We start from the raw sequence: 23480 nt of genomic DNA on the forward strand, positions 1-23480 counted from the left end.
GATAATTTCTAAATATCTGAGAATTTTCTAGCTACCATTCTGTTATTGATTTCTAGCTCAATTCACTTGTGGCCTGAAAAGTACTTTGTTTGTTATCTAGTATTTATAAATTCATTAATAATCATGAGCTTTACTGCTCAGAACATGGATTTGTCTTAGTAAATGTCCTATGCAAGCTCTAGGGAAATATGTATTTTGGTATTATTATTGAAAAAAAGAATTCTATAAATGTCAATTTGTACCAGTTTTTTATTTGTTTAAATATGAAATGCTCTCCAAATTTGTGTGTAATCTTGCATAGGGGCACTAGTAATTTTCTCTGTATTGTTCTATGTTTAGTGTATGTGCTGCTAAAGTGAGCACTAGATCCAGCTTAATATTCTCTAAGTGACTTTATGTCCAATGGGTCTGAAAATTATGGATAGCCCATTTTTTTCATGTGTGATTGTGAATATTTCTATTTTTCCTTTCAGTTATCTAAGTTTATTCATCATCCGTTTTAATACTCTGTTGTTAGGTGTATATATGTTTAGCATCATTATGCCTTTTTCAAAATTGACCCTTTGTTGTTATACTATGCCTTCTTTTGACCCTAGTAATCTTGCTTATTCTGAAATCTAATATTTGTAAAATCACATACCTTGCATTTTTTAATTAGTTCTAGTGCAGTATACATTTCTCCACATCTTTTTTTCAAGCCATATTCTTGAATGTTTACATTTTAATTGAGTTTCTCTTAGAGAAGATGCAGTTAGATCTTGTTAATTTTTATCCACCCTGAAAAATCTCTTAATGTTTGTCTCTTCATGTGTAAAACGTGTATTGATGCAGCTGTATTATACTTAAAATATATAGTTTGAACTATTTTTTCATTTGTTGAATTCATCCTTTGTTTCTTTACTCTCATTTTACTGCCATCTCTAATTTTAATTGAGCATTTTATTATCCCTTTTTATCTCGTCCATTAGTGCACTGATGATACTTCTTTAAAAAATTCATTAGTTGCTCTAGACTTTTTATTATGCATTTATAACTAGCACAGTTCTACTGTCAAATAACACTATTCCATCTCATGTGTTGCAAAGTTAGTCAATAGCTTTTACCTCCAACTCCTTTTGTGGCAGTGCTGTCGTGTTTCACTTATCCACTCTCATGACACCACTCAAGGCCTAGGCGAGGTCCTCTGTGTCCATGGATTCTGAGCTGCAGATGCAACAATTTTTAAAGAAATTGCTGTAACTCTACTAAACCTGTTCAGACATTTTTCTCATCATCACTCCTTGAACAATATCAGAACAACTATTTACATAGCACTTACATTGCATTGAGTATTATAAAGAACCTAGAAATTATATAAAGTGCATAGAAGGATGTGCATGGGTTATATGCAAATTCTAAATCATTTAAAATAAGAGACATGAGCAGCTGTTGATCGTGATAACTGTGAGGAGTCCCAGATTTATTCGCTGCAGATTCTGAGGGATACAGAGACTAGCCAATATGTAGTTACTTGTATTGATTTAAGTGGTAATCATCTAGAGTGGTTAAGAAGGTAAGCTAGGAGATATGATTTACCACTGTTATTACTTCTCCAGGTCTTCTTTCCTTGGTGTACATCCAAGTGTCTGCCCTCTCTCATTTCCTTCTAACTTCTTTACCACTTCTTATAGGCAGTTCTATTGGTGACAGATTCACATCATTTTGTTTACCTGACAAGTGTTTTTTTCTTCAATTTATGAGGATAATTTCACCAAATATAGAATTTGAGGTGAGTAGTTTTTGTTCTTGATTGTTTTCTTTCAACACTTTAAATGTTTTATTTCACCCTCTTCTGTGTGAGTGATTTCTAGTGAGAAGTGTGCTATAATTCTAGCCTTTTTTTCTCTCTAAGTAAGATTGCGTTTCCTTCAGCTGCTCTCAAGATTTTTCTCCTATCTGCAATTTAAATTTGATCTCTATTTTAGTTAGCTACTTCACTGCTGTGACTGAAGGATGCTACCAGAACACCTGTAGAGGAGGAAATTTTATTTGAGAGTTCACAGTTGCAGAGGTCTTAGTCCATAGAAGGCCAGATTCATTCATCCAGAATTGAGGTGTGGCAGAACATCATGGATGAAGACAGTGGCAGAGGGAAATAGCTCACCTGGTAATCAGGAAGCAGAGAGAGACAGAGACTGTACTCACCAGATACAAAAATATATCCAAAGCTAAGCCCCAATTCCTACCTCCTCCAGCCACACTCCACCACTTCAGTTACCACTCAGTCAATCCCTATCAGGGGATTAAATCACTTATTGGGTCAAGACTCTTAGGAACTAAACATTTCTCCTCTAAACCTTCTTGCATTGTCTTACATGTGAGCTTTGGGGAGACACCTCACATCCAAACCATAACAATCTCTCAATTTAAATATGATCTCAAATTAAATATGAACTATTTTTTCTTTTTACTTCCTTCTTTCTCCTTTCTCCTCCTCCTCCTCCTTTCCCTCCTCCTTCTCTTTCCTCTTCTTTTGTCATGTTTGGTGTTCTTCACGATTTTATTTTATTTCATTATTTTAGAAACTTCTTAGTCTTTGTTCCTGCAAATATTTCATTTACTTTCACTTTAAAAAAATCTTTTGTGGATCTTTATCATTTTTTCAATTAATGGCTTATATGACATCATCAATTTATGTGTGTAAAATTTTAACATGTGTAACAAAATGTTGAGTATTGAGAATAAAGTATCTCTATATATCCCAAGTCCTTAAAAATTACTGTCTGCTTTATACTCTTGGGTACTTTTGTACCAATTCATTCTGAGTCTTTCCTTTCTCCATCTGGAATTTCAATTGGCTATGTATTTTTTTATTGAAAGTTGTTCCAAAGATTTTGGATGTTCTGTTCTTTGTTTACTTGTATGTCTCTTTCCTCATTTCACTGACCTGTATGAAGATTTCTGATTTATTCCTCTTTCCTGTCTAGTCTACTGATAAGCCCATTCAAGGTATTCTTCATTTCAGTTGATATATTTCAATTCTTCTCATTTCCCTTTACAATTATTTCTTAGCATTTCTATCTCTCTGCTTACATTATCCATCTGTTCTTGCATGAAGTCTACTTTTTCCATCAGAGTCGTGGATATTTTAATTACAGTTATTTTAAGTTCATCTGATAACTCCAACATTTACATCATATCTGATTCTGGTCCTGCTAGTAGATTTCTTGCCTGGTTTTGTAGTTTCGTTGCTAAATTCTGCTGTTTCTTTTTATCATTGTTCAAGGTGGTATTTCTATAGAATTCTTCTGTGTCCTGGAGTATGAAAAGCTCACAATACATTTGTTTTGTGTGTGTGTGCTGCTTTTGGGGTCTCCAGGGATTTCTACAGTGCTAAAGTAGTTGCACATTAATTTCTCTGTGGCTAATGTCATGCCATAATGTCATTTTCTTACATAGCACAAGAGTGAGCTTTATGTTACTTTGTTTAGAAGGCCCAATTTCTCTGCAGCAATTATAAGAAGTAAGTTTCCCAGGCATGCATATACCCTTATGTGTGTGTATCTATTCTATTTTCTTCAAAAAAGGAAAGCTGTTTTTTGCCATTGTCTCCCTAACTTGTATATTCATCCTCCAGGGCAATAGATTTGCCAGTTTCATCTTTGCATATTTAAACCTTCCTTTCTTTAGTAGATAATAGAAAAAATGAAGTGAAAAAGTGCATGTGATGAATTAATTTCAAATATTGGTTGGAGTTGACATCAATTGACTAATAAAACTAAGAAAGAACAAGACTGCTTCAATCATTTAGGCATAAAATACTTTTTGGATTGGATTAATGACAAACCATTCTTTTCCCTCTTATATACCTAGACCTGAATCCCCTTGACATTATTTGTTAATCCCAGATTAGCTTTGTTTTTAATGCAGAAATAGCAGATAATCATAGTAAGTTAAGTATGCAAATGTATAAGCTTATAAAATGTATACCTCTTCCTAAAGCTGTTGGTAAAGGTATCTGAGAAACATTTATATGTTTAAAAAAATAGTTCTGCATTTCAAGTAAAATATTGGAAATTACCAATGACTTGCAAACAATGAGTAAAATTCATTGATGAGTACTTCATTCTTAACCTTTGATGCAGAAAAGGAATTTGTTTTAATTACAGAACAATGAATAATTATGAATGTATAAATTATTGATCACTAATAAGTATAACAATTACTATATGAAGTAATTTGAAATGTACTTCCATTAAATTATAAACAATGAATTTTCTGACAGTTGAGCATGAGTCATCCTTAAATGTCTTAGGAGAGTATTGATCTCGTACTTTAGAAATGCTCTCTTTATAGGCCGCTTCTTATGAATTTTAAAGCTCCTAGGAATATTTAGAGCATGCCCTTTTAAATAAAACTTGAAGTAACTTCTCTCTCAAAACAACCTACTTTAGTATACTTTCTTACTGTTTTATATTTGCTCAAAGAAGGATTGAAGGAAATAATGTACAAATTGAACTCTCCTTAGTGTAGATTTAAGACTAATTATGTATACCCTCTTACCACATATTATATAAAAGCAAATTCCAGTATCTGTCTGTCCTTTAACTTGTAATGCAATCAGCAATATTTTAGATTAGATGTTAAATATTTTTAAGTATTGGTTCATTTAGTAACATGTGTTTGAATAAATATTATTGTAATTCTTGTTTTCAAATATTTCTTTCACATAATTTTTCTGTGGCAATATTAATTTATTTTAGATTAATGCAATTTGATATTTATATTTTAATTAGCATGTATAAATATGATAAATTTGCTTTCAATGGAATAAAGTTAATTTTCTTCAGTACATTTTAAAATAATTTTCTTATAATTTTTTAATAATGTACATGGATTTATTATTTTTTCTGTACATTTAACTAAAATTTTCTGAAACATTTTTTTTTCTTGCTGTATATTGACATTGTATGTTATTACACATCTGTAATCCCAACAACTCAGGAGGATTCCAAGTTCAAGGCCAGATTCAGCAGCATAGTGGGACTGCTGACAACTTAAAGAGACCCTTTCTCAAAGTAAAAGATAAAATCCCAGAGGCTTGGGACGCTGAGGCAGGAAGAACACAACTTCAAAGCTAGCCTCAGCAACTTAGCAAGGGCCTAAGCAACTTAGTGAGACTCTGTCTGTAAGTAAAATATGGAAAGGACTGGGAATGTTGCACAGTAATTAAGCGTCCCTAGGTTCAATCCCCAATACCAATAAATAAACAAATATATAAAAGATGAAAGTGCTGAGGTTATAGCTCTGTCTTATTGGCAGAGCACTTCTGGGTCCACTCTCCAGTATAAAAAAGAAGAAAATTAAGAATTAATTAAAACAAAACAAAAATGCAAAATATATTTTATGAGTAACATAAATAGCGTAATATCAGTTATTCCATTAGAAATAAAAATATTTATTTGAAAGCAAACAAAAAAATGTATGTGCATTTGTTAGAATTAGCAGAGATGTACTAGGTTTCTGTAATTTTTTAAGGCATTAATGTGCTATTGTAATTGATTTGTTATTAAAGAAAACACATTATTCTTATGTTATGAAAAGGAATATGTTGGACATTCTGTATATTCATGTAATAGAGTGTCTTGAAGCTTCACTGTTCTGTGGGTATGTATTAACTAAAGGGTTAATCCAGGACATTAGAGAATGTGCTGTAAGAATGTGTTTTAAGCTAACATCCAGGATATTAGCAGATGTGTTTTAAGGATGCTTCTTTGGCTGCTTTTCATTTCAAGGACAAAACATTTAAATTGGATTATATTCTTTAATAAAAAAGAGACAGCTATATGTTTAATTAGTTTATGCTGATTGCTTTTATTCTTAACAGTTGAAGAATAAATACCTCTGTGGATTGCAGTCCTCTCAAGGTCTTTTATTCTCCCTGACGGTGGTGGACTTGAGCTAGGTATGAGGTGGGGCTTGAGTGCTTGGAGAAGCCAAGGCCACCTAAAAGAGCATATCAGAATGGTGCTAGGCTGTATTAGTTCAGAGAGTTTAAATGGAATGTGAATACGTTTTAGGCTTCAAGAGCCTTGAGAGAATGTTAACTGTGCTATTAAAAACAAAAGAGAGTGTTCTCTTTGTGTTCACAATTTGCTTATAGGATGTATGTGAATAATAAAAACAGGAGAATCAGATATTAGTGTGGACAGTGATAAACAGAATGAAGTCTCTTGGATAAACTACCTAGTGTTTGCGTTTATTTGTGGTTTTAATTCTTTACATTAGCTCATTTTAAAATTTAGATTGTCTTTTCTGGTCGTTCTATGTATTCATAACTATCAATGATTTATCTCAAAGAAACATAAATAAATACTTGAATGTAAACACCCAATATCATTGTCTTAAATGAGTTTTAACAATAGCATATGACAACTTGTTATTATTATATTACTATGATATATAAAGAAGCAATTTCAATTTTGTATCAATAAATAGCTAGCAATTTCTTTGCAGACTGAATATATCATATGAACCATAACTGAAAGAAACTTCCACAAACAATGTTACAGTTTCAAGGTGCTCATAGTAACAGGTTTTAACATGATGGATCCTTCTCCAAAGACCTTTATGTTTCAAGTGTTGTTCAATTTTTTCATTTATCATGAAGCAAAATAAACTACTGTGACATGCTTTATGTTTTATAATATCTTGATGTAAACTGGTTGATAAATGTATCATTTTCTCATAAAGAAGAGAAACCGTGCATGTTTGCAGCTGTGTTACCCACCTTGCACCAAATTGCTTTTTTTTGTTCCTGCCTTCTTCACTTCCATAGGAAGCATTAGTATCACTGAAGCTATAATGCCTATTCTCACTCTCTCTCTCTCTCTCTCTCTCTCTCTCTCTCTATATATATATATATATATATATATATATATATATATAGTCTTTCTGCAAAGATTCACTGTCTTACATTAAACATGTCCATAAATCTCTTAGTAATTGTGTATTATTTTTCTCCCCCTATATGGTTTACACATTGTATTCAACTTAGAGCTTGTCCAGCTTCCTACAGTGGTAAGGCAGGTTTATGAGATGCTATAAAGCTCAAAGAAGCAAGGCAATTATTGTTAAGCCTTTGTAAGCTGAGAAAATACATTTGCTGCAAACATGGTAGAGAGAGTCATTTCACCAGCTTCAGGTTTCCTTGGGTTTTCATTGATACTGTTTCTCATGGAGCATTGCTAGAGTCTTCTTAGAATTTGAAAAGACACCATAAAAACTGGGAGGTTTTAATAAGTTTTAAAATAATAACTAAAGGGGCATCAGAGACATAAATGATTTTAAAAAGCATGAGAGAATAAAAATTGTGTTTGATTTAATGCTGGTGATCTGAAAAGATACTCTAATGAATCTATGCAGAAGATAATTATAATAAAGTATACACAAAACTCTTATTAAATATAAATCTTCACAGACTAACCAATTTGATGGTATTAACATTTTTCTTTATTATCATCATACAGAGATGTAGATATAATTGGAGGATATATATTCTTTAGAGACAAGGGAAGGACCTGCTTCTTTCTCTAGCCAAATTTTTGTGTTTCAACTTCTAAATTATATTATTGCTAGTATATTAAAAATCAGATGAATTTATGTTTATATAACATCTGGCAGCAAGCATTATGGTGCAAAATATCACTTTATTTGAAGGAGAAATAGTGGGCATCTATGTCCTTCACAGCAGCATTTTATTTAGAATAACATGGTACCATAAAACAAAATGAGTGGCACATAAAATTAACAGAATGGGCTCCTATCAGTAGAAACTTGCATAAAAAATTCAGCAAAGCTTTCATGGCATAAAAGAAATTCGGATGATTTTTACTATATGTGAAAACAACTAGAACATCACTGGAGTGTTCTTTTCAATTCAGTGTTCATGCTTGCCTTCCTTTGCCTTAAAGACACATTTGCTCAAGGTTAAGGTCTAGATAAAATTTATATGATCTTTAGTTAGCCTTTAGCATTATTTTCAATACCAATAACTTTAATGACCATAGATTTGTTGCTTTATTATTTCTTTAGGCAGTTATTTTCTGGGACTCCTTATTCCTTTAGGTCTGTAGCAATTTCCATCAAGTATCATATTCGTTCTTTCTGAATGTTTTATTTGAACACTTTTCTGAGTACTCATCTGCTGGTGTTAAATATAGCTGAATAATCTTTATTTTTGCATATGTTTGATATTTGTCTAATATAGGATTTATGCACATATATACACATGTACATATATAAATAGAAAAATATAGACAATGATTTAGATATATTTATTTTAACAGTTTAAATATATTTCTTTCCCCATCCGAGTGACATTATTCTTGATAGTATGTCTGCTATAATACTTATATTTGTCCCTCTCTTTTTCTTGATAGCTCTATATAAAATTACCTGTTCATCATATTTCTAAGGAATTTAATTACAATATGTCTTCATATAGTTAAATTTTTTTCTTGATTTGAATCCATTGATTCTATAAGACATAAGACATGCAAAAATGTAATTCTGTAAGATATAAGATCACTTGAAATTCTGTAGTGTCTAATCTGCTCTTAATAGTTGCAGCATATTTCTCATCAGGCACATTGTAATTTTTCACTTTCTGTACTTTTTTTGTGTGTATTTTATTTAAATCTAAATCTCTACCTTCTTGTGGAATCATTCCTCTACTTTTCTAATACATAGGAAGTTATTGTCGCTTACTCTGTTAGGAAAAAAATTGGAGAGGAACAAGTTTGGAAGGAGATGCTAAGAGATGAGTTTTGAATGTGTCAATTTTCATAGGTTGGTATGTTGTCTCCTTCCTTCCTTGACTTTGACTGATGTAATATTTATAGAAGTATAAATTAAAGAGAAAGGCCATACCACCTAAGTTAGGAGAAGATAAGAAGGAAGTTTTTGGGAAATGGCCTTATGGCATTATAAGTCTTAGAAGGAATCATTTGGGAAGCTAAGTGATAAACAGTGATGTGATTGACGTGAGATTTTGGAGTTAGGGAATTAACAGTAGCTATATCATTTAGAGAATCATCATATCTAGGCTTTCACGAAGTAGGCAGAAGATCAAAATGAAGGGGACTTTGGGAATCAGGAAGCCAGGGATTTCTGTCAGCACCTGTTTTGATATGGAAGACATCAGGAGTGATGATAGATTTCACCAGACTCTTCCTTCCTCTTGTTCACATCAGGTACCATGCATCTAAATCTTCTCATCATATGTAGACCTTTAAATTCTTTTGAAATAAATGAATGTTATTATAGGAAAAATTGTAAAAGAGTTTGGGCCTGTTTCTGTATCACCGTATGATGACAAGGACACATTTTCTACTCCCTTTTCAGGAAATGATCAAGGGATTCATCTACTCTCTTAATTTCTCTGTCTCTATCTTCCTCTCTAAGAGGCTTTGGCATATTGCAACTCAATTTTGTAATTAAATCACCTAAATATTTTAGGTCAAATTTGTATGTCTTCACTGCTAACAAAGAAAGAGGTATGTATTTTAGTATTTGACAAGAAGTTATCTCTGAGTTATTATAACTCCCAAAGACAAATTGGAGCTCAAGAAATCTGGTTGTGATTTTAGTTTTTATACCTAGGCCAGAGACTTGGTTCATAATTGTAGAGTCTATATTTTATGTCTGTGAGTGTGTGTGTGTGTGTGTGTGTGTGTGTGTGTGTGTGCATATTTTGGAGAAATGCATGACTAAATTTTTGTACTCCATTATTTATTGAAACTGAATTTCCTTGCCCTCCATAGAAAAATAGTATTGCATGCATAGTGTGTCTCTACAATAAAGTTTAATAGATAAAATTGATAATTGCACTCCAAGGAGTAAAAGTTATTGTCAAATTAGAAAATAACCCTTTCCTCATTAGCAAATGAGGAAACCCTCTCCTCATTAGTCCCAGAAAAATGAAATTGCAGTTTTAAAAAATTCCTCAACTTCTCTAGTATCACAATGTGTTCTCAGTCATCCTGCTATACTGATAAAAGAAAAATAAATGGGTCAAGAAATCATGTACAAAAGCAGATTTCCAGAATAACTACTATTTTTTTCTTCCATAACCTTCAGACTCTGTTCAAGATATAAATTCTCAAATCATATTGATTAGATGCTTCAATTATTTAAAAAAAATCTTATGAAGAATAATCCCAGCTCAACATCCTGAGAGCTCTGAGTGGCAGGGAGATTAGTGAGCTGTTTCTAATGCAGACATTTCTCTTCTTCCCTGTCCCAGATGAGCACTCTTGTGCAAGAAGATGAGAATATTGTAACCCATGCTTCAGTAGGGCTGGCTGTCTCCCCACAAATGGACTATAAAATGTGCACTTAGGAATCATCTCTTGCTGAAATTCTACAGCTGATGGTTTAATGGAAAAAAATGTCTAAATATAAAATGTCAGAAGTATATATCTATGTTCTTGATGGTAGGTGGAGGTACCCATTTAGAGGAAAGCCATTTAACAATTTGTTGATATTTACCACATCATCATTTCTTAAATATAAGTAGATACATATATTTATAAACTCCCATACAGTGTTTGATTCAAACTGGAAAGTATTATTCATTTTCTCTTTACTAAGGAGAGATATTCTAAGAGCATCATTAACATAGTGGGTGACTCTGTCAGCATCAAATTTGCCCCAAATACTTGTTAACATTTTGGGTGAACTCTATCTTCTCCCATAGAGATACTTAAATTACTCACAAATATAAAGTCTGGGTTACCCAGTCAATCCATAGACTTGTCCAAAACTTTCCTGATCTCCCTTCAAGGTGCCATATATGAATTTGCCTTTCCTCAGTTTTCTGAGATTTTCTCCCTTTTATGCACAAATGCATAAAAGTATCTGTATTAGACAACATTTTCTCTGGGTTGTTATTATGTGCTCAACTGATACTGGGTAAAACATTCTCTTTAGTCAGATAGGCTCTGCCAAGTCTGAGTATCTATGTTTAACCTGTGAAATGCAAAATAATAATTTTATATGTGAAGAATAACACATATGAAATTGATCTTTTCAGAAAAAGATCAATCCCAAGAACTAAGATTAACTCCGTAATACAGTAATAAACAAAACAGGCATTCACATTATACTTAGCTGTCATTTACTGTGTTACTGATAGAGGGATTAAACAAGATTGAAAAAAACCCTTAATCTACACATTTATTGGTCTATAAATGTATGATACATCTTGTTATCAATGCTCAGTTTATCACTACCAAGAGACTACGAAGAATATCTAATTATATCAACAAGTATACTACTCTTGCCCAGGGCCTATTAGCGTTCTAGAATCTGAAGATCTTTTTGCCTTTGTCAGGAGGCCATTTCCTCATTGATTTGGGGTAATTAATAAACAAATCATATTAATTACTTATAAACATTTAAATGCCAGGATTATATCTTTAGTTTCATCAAATGCTTGCCTTGTTCCAATGTACGCCTTTGTCTGCCAATCCCAGTACTGCTTGAAATCAAATGATGAGCTTGACTAGACTGCAGAACTGGACCACTTACTTGACTTTTTATAAAATAAATCAAAGACCTGACGGCTTTGGTAATCTCCATTGCTAAAAACAAGACTTGGCATTTTTATTTTCGGATTTTTTAATTATCATTAGCAGCATAGCTGGTCTGGTACAACTTTACCCACCAATCAAAAGTACATTGGTCCTGCTATCAGAGTATGAGTTTTCCTCAAGTCTGGTCATCATGGATATTTCCTCATTTGTCTTTTCAATTATATCGTGAAATAAGCACTCAGTAAATAGTTGATGAGTAACTGAAAATGCATCCTGAGACTTTCTGTTTGCTTACCCTAGTCATGATGCTTTATAGGATATAAATTCTCTCCCAATGGTGAACATTAACTTTTATGAAAATACACCAATAAATATATGGCAGAATTTTAATCTTTGTTTCTAGGTCACAATATAAATAGATTTCCCTTTTATGCAGGAATTTTGAAGTTATGATGAGCGCTCTGAACAGCATCCTACACTTCCTGGTCTGGGTTGGCTCTTCTCATGCCCTTTCATTCCTTACCTGTTCATGGTAAAAGTGACCCAAGGACCACACAGACTATCAATAAGGAGATCACCAGCTGCTCCTAGACATACCCTGCCTCCAGACCTTTCCATACACAAGGCCCCCATGCACACATTCATTTCTATTCACCCTACATAAAAAAATTTCCATTTCTTGAAAATGAATTTTCACATTGGCCAATTACTCACTTATTAAGCAGTTATTAAATCAGTGTGCAATGTCCACTGGCTAAAGCCTTAATGAAAAGTTAAATTGGGTCTAGTTAATACCTATAAAGAAAAAAAAGTAAGCATTTTAATTTTTCTTTTAAATTTATTACAAATAATTTTAAAAGAGGTCACCATCAATAAATGAGGACTGTATTTTACATAACCAATTCTGAAATAGCTAGACAGACTCCAGCAGAGGTTTGCTCATGGTAAACAACTGTAGTTCCTCCAACAGATGGTCGTCTCCTTACTCCATGATCTAGTCCATGAGGTAGCTATTGCCTGTGATATGGACCCCTGTCCCTCCTCTCTAGAAAACAAAAATAAAATCACCATTTCCATAAGTTTTCTTCTATTTCTAGCGAAGTGTTTGTCTTTTAATGCACTTATCATCTGTTTTCCTGATGGAAGTGTGAGAATTTTAAGAATCAAGATTATGTTCTATTTATTCTTTTGGATGCCTACATAATTCCTGAAGATGGCTATTACATAATGGGTATTTATAAAATGAATACATGGAACCATGAGATGACCCCTGCCTCAGTCCTATTCTCTGCTGAATGGTGAAGAGGATAGTTATTTCCCTTCTCTTGTAGTTCTCTGCCTTGAAAATTGTCCAGAGATCCTCAGAGTTTCATGGATGATCTCTAAATCGTAACTACCAAGTTATTACCTTCATTTCTGAGCCTAAATCTAGGAGAATATACTTAAGGATCACTCAATTCCAGTGACACCAAGTTGACATTTGATTCCTGACCACTTAAAAGGCAGCAGTGAATTTTTCCATTCTTTTGTCATGTAACTCTGATATTCTTGGACCATTCATTTTTTTTTCTTATTTTTTTTTCAGCACTAGAATTGAACCCAGAGATGTATTCAAACAAGGCAACATCTCTAACCATTTTTATTTTTATTTGGAGACAGAGTATTGCTAAGTTGCCCATGCTGGCCTTGAAACTCATGATCCTACTGCCCAGCCTCCTGAGTGGCTGGGATTATAGGCATGCAGCACAATACCTATCTCTGTTCTTCAATTTCAAAATCAAAACCTCAACTGAATTATCTAAATTACCATTAATTTATCTCAAAATCTGTGCTTTGGACTACCTATTATATGTGCTCCTCCATATCCATTCCTATTGTGATTTTCCCTATTTCAACTTTCCAACTGTCTCTAATTTCTCTCCTCTGTTTCTCAAATGTGAACAAGGTACATTGTAGAGAAAACCAAGTTCTCCTCCACATTCATAGTATTAAGTGACTATTCAATACTTTCCAGAAACTGTCAAGTTCCTCAGAATGACTTGCAAGTCTACCCATATTGGCTTGATCCAAACACGTCCTTCCCTCACCCTTTGCTCCTGCCAGAGCAGAGTTCTTATTAAACAAATGTACCTTGCTCGTTCCATCACCCCATTTGGGTGAGTTAACTCTGCTATTGACTCATCCCCTCCTTTTTCCTTTTAATGTCTGCCTTTGTGCACAATTTTTTGTTTTGTTTTGTTTTTCCACAAAGCATTCCCCAATTACTCTAAATTGTGAAAGTTATTGTGTTATGGGCCTAGACTCTTTAGAAAGCTCAAAGAATTCATTCTGATCCTACTGATTTCTGCAGGTTGTGGAGAATTAGCATATAGATGTATGTATCAGCACTGAAAAAACCTAATTATGAATGTGCCCGAAAGTGAAATAAACAAATTTTCGCCCTTGGAAGGAAGGAAGAGTGCAGCATCTGTCTGTAACACTTCTGTCTTTTTCTCCTTTGTGTGCTTGTCCTGGAGGAAAATTTCTGGAAGAAAGAGAAAACTACCTACACTTCTGTTTTACAATATAGCACCTGGTGTAGTGTAGTAACACAGGATTTCTATAAAGATGTGCTGAATTGAACTTTGTTGTCTGTTTTAATTATCAACCTTAAAAATCATATTTTAAATGATGACCAGGATGTTAATATAATTCAGCCTTTTTAAATTGATTCAATAGGGAAATAAAAGAGTATGAATCCTAAAAATGCCTAGATTTGCCTTTGAAATGAAATTTCACGTGCATCTATGAGCATAAGTGTGTTTCACAAATCAGATGATATAATACCTGCACAGGCAAAAGACAACTCAAACACAGTCCAACTCCTTTCCTCATTTGTAGTCATTCTCTACATCCCAAACCCCATCCAGCCTAGCCAGCTCTGTCACAGGCAAGGATGCTGCTCAAATTTTGTCTGGAGTAGAAAAAAAAAATTGACAAGATCTTAATATTTCACAACCCTTCCCTTTTGAAGTGGAAGAATTAAAAATAAAAGCAGGGAGTCTCAGACATCAACAAAGAAACAATTTCTAGAACTACTAGAACTAATAAATGAATTCAGCAAAGTGGTAGGATATAAAATCAACACGCATAAATCAAAGGCATTTCTGTATATCAGCAACAAAACTTCTGAAACGGAAATGAGGAAAAACACTCCATTCACAATATCCTCAAAAAAAAAAAATACTTGGGAATCAACCTAACAAAAGAGGTGAAAGATTTATACAATGAAAACTACAGAACCCTAAAGAGAGAAATAGAAGAAGATCTTAGAAGATGGAAAAATATACCCTGTTCATGGATAGGCAGAACTAACATCATCAAAATGGAGATATTACCAAAAGTTCTCTATAGGTCTAATGCAATGCCAATCAAAATCCCAACAGCATTTCTTGTAGAAATAGAGAAAGCAATCATGAAATTCATATGGAAAAATAAAAGACCCAGAATAGTAAAAGCAATTCTAAGCAGGAAGTGTGAATCAGGTGGAATAGCAATACCAGATTTCAAACTATATTATAGAGCAATAGTAACAAAAACAGCATGGTACTGGTACCAAAACAGGCTGGTGGACCAATGGTACAGAATAGAGGACACAGAGAGTAATCCACAAAGTTACAACTATCTTATATTTAATAAAAGAGCTAAAAGCATGCAATAGAGGAAGGATATCATCTTCAACAAATGGTGTTGGGAAAACTGGAAATCCATATGCAACAAAATGAAACTGAATCCCCTCCTCTCGCCATGCACAAAAGTTAACTCAAAATGGATCAAGGAGCTTGATACCCAATCAGAGACTCTGCTTCTGATAGAAGAAAAAGTTTGCTCCAATCTACATATTGTGAGGTCAGGCTCCAAATTCCTTAATAGGACACCCATAGCACAAGAGTTAATAACAAGAATCAACAAATGGGACTTACTAAAACTAAAAAGTTTTTTTCTCAGCAAGAGAAACAATAAGAGAGGTAAATAGGGAGCCTACATCCTGGGAACAAATTTTTACTCCTCACACTTCAGATAGAGCCCTAATATCCAGAATATGCAAAGAACTCAAAAAATTAGACAATAAGTTTACAAATAACCCAATCAACAAATGGGCCAAGGACCTGAACAGACACTTTTCAGAGGAGGACATACAATCAATTAATAAGTACATGAAAAAATGCTCACCATCTCTAGCAGTCAGAGAAATGCAAATCAAAACCACCCTAAGATACCATCTCACTCCAGTAAGATTGGCAGCCATTCTGAAGTCAAACAACAACAAGTGCTGGTGAGGATGTGGGGAAAAGGGTACTCTTCTACATTGCTGGTGGGACTGCAAATTGGTTCGGCCAATTTGGAAAGCAGTATGGAGATTCCTGGGAAAGCTGGGAATGGAACCACCAGTTGACCCAGCTATTTTGCCCTTCTTGGACTATTCCCTGAAGACCTTAAAAGAGCGTACTACAGGGATACTGCCACATTGATGTTCATAGCAGCACAATTCACAATAGCTAGACTGTAGAACCAATCCAGATGCCCTTCAATAGATGAATGGATAAAAACAAATGTGGCATTTATACACCATAGAGTATTACACAGCATTAAAAAATGACAAAATCATGGAATTTGCAGTGAAATGGATAGCACTACAGCAGATGATGCTAAGTGAAGCTAGCCAATCCCTAAAAACCAAATGCCAAATATCTTCTTTGATATAATGAGAGCAACTAAGAACAGAGCAGGGAGGAAGAGCAGGAGGAAAAGATTAACATTAAACAGAGACATGAGGTGGGAGGGAAAGGGAGAGAAAAGGGATATTGCATGGAAATGGAAGGAGACCCTCATTGTTATACAAAATTACATATAAGAGGTTATGAGGGGAATGGGAAAATAAACAAGGAGAGAAATGAATTACAGTAGATGGGCTAGAGAGAGAAGATGGGAGGGAAGTGGAGGGGGGATAGTTGAGGATAGGAAAGGTAGCAGAATACAACAGTCACTAATATGGCATTATGTAAAAATGTGGATGTGTAACCGATGTGATTCTGCAATCTGTATTTGGGGTTAAAATGGTAGTTCATAACCCACTTGAATCTAATGTATGAAATATGATATGTCAAGAGCTTTGTAATGTTTTGAACAACCAATAAAAAAAACAAAGAAACAATTTCAAACTGTATTTCATTACTTAAGGAATGTGAAAAAAAAATCATGGCATTGGAAATGCTAAGTCATGCATGCAGGCTACATGTATTGCCATGATGTGTCTTATTTCTCTTCATTTCCTCCTATAGAGATTTTAATGATTTTCAGACCATAGGAACTCACTGAGTTAGATCATATTAATAGCAACACACATACTATTATTAACTTATGTATGTACTATGTTGGTGTGACATTTTTTTTTCTAAAACGTAAGTTCTATAAGTCAGGCACTCTGTGTAATTTACAATTGTATATACAAGGTCTAAAACAATTATGACATAAGATAGATACTCAATAAATCTTTCTGGAGTGAATTAACGGGTTTTTGTATGGTTTTGCAAAAGTCCTGCAGAAAGTAGCATTAGAGAGCAGCAAATGTGGATTCATTGTGCTCCCTAATTAAATCTAGAGAAAATGAGAGTTGTTTTAGATTCAGCTAGCTTATTCCCTGATTTTCAAATGTTTTGAATTTGCAAAACCTTTAATGAGTTTGGCCTCAAGGAAGTTTTCTCCAATCCATATGTTTCTGATTCCCTTTGAGTCAGCTCTTACCAAAACTATTTTAATTATTTATTTGCATTCCAAGAAGATTTTTGATATTTCATTAAGGAACTCTTTATGTCTGACTTTTTATAGTAGAAAGTCATTTCTCTCAAAAATTTTATGTATTTCCAAAATTCCAAAACCATTGTGAGAGTGTTTTTTAGGCTGGTCTTATAATTCCACTTCTTGTGTCAATGAACAAACCGTCTCACCTCTGTATTTTGTGCAATTTTATTGTTCTAGGATCATTTAAACAAGTTGAAAAAATATTTAATGGTTTTTTGTGAGAAACAGACATTAGCACTGACTATTCATAACTACTAAATATTAGTAGCATAGGAAAAATCAAATAAGCTGAAATAAACATGAGTCTTCTTTTTAAAAAATTGCTTTTATTTTTTAAATACTTGACAGTGGAATGCATCACAATTCTTATTACACATATAGAACACAATTTTTCTTATGTTTGTTTGTATATAAAGTATGTTTACACCAATTCGTGTCTTCATACATGTACTCTGGATAATGATGTCCATCACATTCCACCATCATTGCTAACCCCCTGCTCTCTCTGCCCTATCTAGAGTTTGTCTATTCCTCCCAGTCACCTTAAATCAGATAAAACATTCACCATTTGTTTTGGGGGGGATTGGCCAACTTCACTTTGCATTATCTTTTCCCACTGCATCCATTTACCTGCAAATGCCATGATTTTATTCTCTTTTATTGGTGAGTAATATTCCATTGTGTATACCTGCCATATTTTAATCCATTCATCTCCTGAAGGGCATCTAGGTTGGTTCCACAGTTTAGTTATTGTGAATTGTACTGCTATAAACATTGATGTGGCTGTGACCCTGTAGTATGCTGTTTTTAAGTCCTTTGAATATAGACTGAGGAGAGGGATAGCTGGGACAAATGGTGGTTTCATTCCAAGTTTTCCAAGGAATCTGCATACTGCTTTCCATATTGGCTGTACCAATAAGCAGAATCTTCTTGTGTAAGATTTTAATTTGTTTAGTATATGTCTCCCAGATGTAGAAACATTTTTTTTCATGCATGTTGTCAAATATCATGAAGTAATGCTTAGATTCAATGTGAGAGCTCATTTTATAAATAAAATCATATTTAATACAATAGATTTTTTTTCCCTGGGAACTTGAGAGAATAAATCAATTTGCCATATGTTAAAAAAATTGTGAGGGAGAGAAGGCTCAGGAACAGATGCAGTTTGCTCTTTAGTTATTTGATGGCTTAACATACTGTGTCTACTACACAGGGTGCACTATCAAAATTAAAAAAGCAAGGAGAGTTGCCAACCTTTAAAAATATGTGACACCAAAGTGATAGTTTTTAAATTTTATTATATTGCACATTTTTACCTAATAATTATTTTACAGAAAAAAAAGTTATCTAGGGTTTTCATGGGACAAACTGAAGAAAAATATCTTGGCATTCTATCTTGTTTCTAATGATACTGTAAATTACAAGCTATACTCAAATGCATAGGAGAATCTGAAGCCTAAAATGATAAAGGTCTTGTTTTTATTGTTGATAGTTATGAATTAATTGTATTTTAAGTGTTTGCTTTGATGCAGAACAGTTAGAAAAATAATCATTATATACTGAATAAAGCTCATATTCAGAAGTTTCTGAATTTTTTGATTTCACCATTTTAATTTAATTCATGCTATTATAAACAGGGATAACTAAATATGTATTAGGAGTAGAAAAAAAGGATTCTGATTATATAATGTCTTCAAAATTTGCAATTTTTATATTTGAATTTCTTTAAGTCTATCAATTATTGAAGGTTTGTCTTAATTGGCTTATATTTTGTGAAACTCTTGATTGATTTAGTTTTCATTTGAAGGACCATATTCATTAGAAAAAAAAATCAAAGCACTTAAAATTGAACAAAATTTGTGCAAATTATGGCCATTACTGCTAATGTTCCATAAACATGAATTGACATGTTTTTCAAAGAAAAATGTAGCATGTAAAAAATCATATGCTTATTGAAATGAAAGGACTGTTTGGGTATAGCTGGGTCTAGTAAGAAATAACCTGACAGACTGTTCTCAGGCAGAGCTATTTTCAGGTAGAAAATACTGGCAGGGTTGATGCAAGGAATATATTGACCATCTGTTCTATTCCTATAGACAAATCAGATGTCAAAGTTGAACAAAGCTGTATAGTTTTCTTCCCCAAAGTGATGTTTGTTCTTAATCTGAAAGCGTAATTTATTAATAATAAAACACTTCAAGTAATTACTGAATGCGTGCATTATGCCAGACAATACAGCAAGCACTTTACATGCACTTTCATCTAGCAATTAACACCATAAGGGAGGTATTGCTATTTTCCTTGTACAGTACATAGTTGAAAAGGCTTTTAAGCCGTCAGTCTTAATTATAGCACTGAAGAGAAACCCATACAAAAGCCACAGCTACAGTCCTTTTAGTTCTTTTTACAAGAATCATGACTTTTGGCAACAAAATAGGGTGTTTTTCTTCTTTTAATTTTTTCTTTGTATCTTTCTTATTTATTTTAAACTGAAATCAAAGTTATGCAGTGCCAAAGTTTTAACTTTTTATTGATATGAAACATTGAATTTTGTTCAAACTTGGGTACCTAGGACAGTTGTGATTATACATTTATCAGATAGAAAAGTATATGTATGGATAGATAGATAATTTCAGGTATCAGTGGTTCCTTTATTTTATTTTTTGTACTGAGGATTGAACCTAGGGGTGCTTAACCACTGAGCTACATCCCCAGCCCTTTTAAAAAATATACTTATCTAGAGACAGAGGTTCCCTAAGTTGCTTAGAGCTTCACTAAGTTGCTGAGGCTGGCTTCGAACTTGTGATCCATCCTGCCTCACCAACCTGAGTCTTTATTCTTGAATTCCTAAACCAATGTTTGTGTTATAAGTAATGGTTACATGAACAAGAAAATAGGAACCAGCACAATTTACTCAGAAGAACTTATCTGTTTTTTTTCTCTGTCTTTCTCTCTTTACACACACACACACACACACACACACATACACAAAAGAATATTTGTCTCTTTCTCTGTCTCATATACACACATGTCTGCTATGTCTACAAAGAATTAAAGTCCAATGTAGGCTTTGCAATAGATCTTCTTTAAAGGTATGGGAAAGGAGTGTTTACATAATTAAACATACTTGTTTGGAACTGTTTAAAACAATCTTTACTCCCATGCTTATAATCCTCAGGCAGGTATTCTTCCTTCCTTTCCCATCTCTGGGTCCTTGCACTGGCTTTTCTTCCTCACTTTGGAAATTCCATTTGGGAATTGACAACATTCGACTTATAGCTTCATTGCTATTTGTAATTCTACCTCCTCTCATTGTCTCCTAAAGTACATCCATGAAACCTATGCTTCTCATCCCAAACTTCTATAGCAAACAGATCTCTCTTTAACTAGAAGACAATATAAAAACCATACTTATTGAATAGGATATATTGGTGATCTAGCCACCATGTGCACTATGTGGCTCCTTTTAATGTATTTCTAAAAAATTGCTTTGATTGACTGTTTTGACATTTTTTCATTTGATTGTAATTTCTTTACATTAGGATGAAGATGAGTCATAGACAGGCTCAGATTTCATGACCTCCTGTGGATGTTCTCTCAGGCCTGAGTTATACCATTTCAGTTTGGTGTATCCCTGGCTTCTCAAAGGCATGGCCTTCAGAAGTGTAAAACATGCATGAAGGCTTATCTAGAGACTTACAGTTCTCCAGTGTAAGTTCTCCCTCTCTCAATCTGTCTTTCCTATAAAAAAACATGCTCCAAACAAAGTTGTCAACATCTTAAATTTTCTAAAAGGTCTAACAGAAATTTGTAAATAATAATTACAATAATGTAGAACACAGAAACACACAGGTCATGGAAGCGGAATGCAATTGAGGTTGAATCTGGGTTCTGAGTGTGATTATCACTTCCTGTATTGGTGAAAAATACTATCTATGGAATTTTAGAGTGTGGTCCAAAGACAATAAATGAGATGATAGATGTCAGCATGTTTTGGGGTACATCCTTTTGTATTTTCATGTAATGATTAAACCTTCAAACACTGTCATCTTGTTGTATCATGCTTGAGAAAGGCCATGAACTAGAGTTGAAGAATTTCATGAAACTATAAAATATTTAGATTCACTCCTTATGAATAGGTGATGAGAAAGAGTAGGTAGCCAAACAATATGGCAAGTATCCAAAACACAAAAATTATATAAACTTTCTATGATAAAATAAGCCATTATTTTTTTCCCATTTGTTTATATTCAAGGAAACCTCAAAAGAAAATTCTCCTGCTGGGCAATAAATTCTGTCACTTTGCTCTGAATACCACTTAATTACTAGAACAAAAGAAATTTAGTTTCACCTAATAACCCAGATGCAGTGCCTAAGAAGCATTATTCTGTTTTCCTTTAATTGATGACTATTATCCACAAAAACTCTATATTGTAATTATGATGCAATAAATTTAACTGGAAGCTTGTTATTTCTAATAACTTGTAAAGGACAAAAATATCTCAAAATAAGCATTAAATTACACCTTTATTGAGGATGAAATGAGATAGCCATTTTTACCCTATGTTCATGTATTATTGCACTAAAGGTATGACTGCAAAAGAAAGGAAAAGTTGTGCTCCATCTGTGTAGATCCAGTTGAAATGCATTCTGCTGTCATGTATAACTAATTAGAAAAAATTAAGAAAAAAGAATTAGGAGAAAAAAATTACACCTTTCTCAGTTATGTATGGAGCAAGTTATTTCTGACATTGTTCTTTGATTAAGTGTTGATTGAAAAAGATAGAGGTCATTTTATTTATACGTGTAAAATTGTTCAGCCACTAGCATTTTTATGAATAAATTGAGCTCCTTTTTCATAATACAACATCAACTCAGGGCAATTATTTGAAGAATTAGGAGACAATGCTAATGCATTCCATGCTTCAAAGGTTACAGCTGCCAAAAATTCATAGTAATCAATCAACATTTTTTCTGCTGTATTTCATATCTCAAACAACCTACCAGGGGTAATTATTATGGGTAGATTTTCTTATTTTAGATGTAGTTGCTAGATATATTGATTAATCTATTGTTCATTTGTGGCTGATTCTTACAAAGCCTAAATAGTAAAGCTATAATCTGTATTTTTTCTTTTATAGCAAAAATATGTATATCCCACTCTAGACGATATAAAACAATTCATTGCCTGTAAATAGAATGACCTTTTTTTTTCCCACATGTGCTATTGTAATCTACAACTCAGAACTGAAAAGTTGAACAAAGGAATAAAAATGAATTAAGAATTTGTTTTTTACAGCCTAATGATTTTGCCCTGAATTCAAAGCTCATTTTGATGGTCACAGAGCAGTCCCTGAGGAAGAGGAATCTTTGACAGAGAAGCATTTCAGTTCTTTGCCAGAAGTGGATATGAAGATGGGGTCATAATTCTTTGGCTGTTCATACCACTAACTTAGCCTTAGAGGAAAAAATAAAAATGATATGCATTTAAATACAAATTCTCAAAGAAAAGAAAAAAAAAGAAATTCATTTCTGATTTTGCTTCTATATTTAATTCTTTTCCAATTTTTTACTTTCTCTACCAATCAACATGACTACATTATAATGAAATTGTTTAAATAAACTTATAAGATTATTGTTAGTAGAAGATGACAACAAGCATAATCTAACTTTCTAAAAAGTGGTTAAAGATGATTCCAAATTCGGATGTTTCAAATTGGCAATCCTGTCTGGGCCAATCAATGACCTGCTGCTGTGTTTGGTTTGGCCTATATTGTATTTTTTAAATTCTATTCTTTGGTACCAGGGATTGAACCTAGAGGCATTTAACCACTGAGCTACATCCCTAGTCCTTTTTATTTTCCAATTTATGATAGGGTCTCTCTAAATTGCTTAGATCCTTGTGAAGTTGCTGAGATTGCCTTTGAACTTACAATCTTCCTGCCTCAGCCTCCTGAGCCTCTGGGTTTACAGGTGTGAGTTACAGCACCCCGCGGCCTATCCTGCATTTTAAAATGTTGTTAAATAAATTGACAATGTTTTAAAACCAGAATAATATATATC

The 23480-nt window shown here is 33.3% G+C and overlaps 1 non-coding gene across 1 annotated transcript; it reads right to left on the reverse strand.

Annotated features, from left to right (window-relative positions):
- Positions 1-257: 257 nt before the first annotated feature.
- On the reverse strand, positions 258-363 carry LOC120884594 (U6 spliceosomal RNA). The gene has a single exon (XR_005727022.2). It is a non-coding gene; the product is annotated as a U6 spliceosomal RNA (small nuclear RNA).
- Between the last annotated feature and the right edge of the window lie 23117 nt (positions 364-23480).

This window comes from Ictidomys tridecemlineatus, chromosome 3, assembly GCF_052094955.1.
Source record: "Ictidomys tridecemlineatus isolate mIctTri1 chromosome 3, mIctTri1.hap1, whole genome shotgun sequence".
In the NCBI taxonomy this organism is placed as follows: domain Eukaryota; kingdom Metazoa; phylum Chordata; class Mammalia; order Rodentia; family Sciuridae; genus Ictidomys; species Ictidomys tridecemlineatus.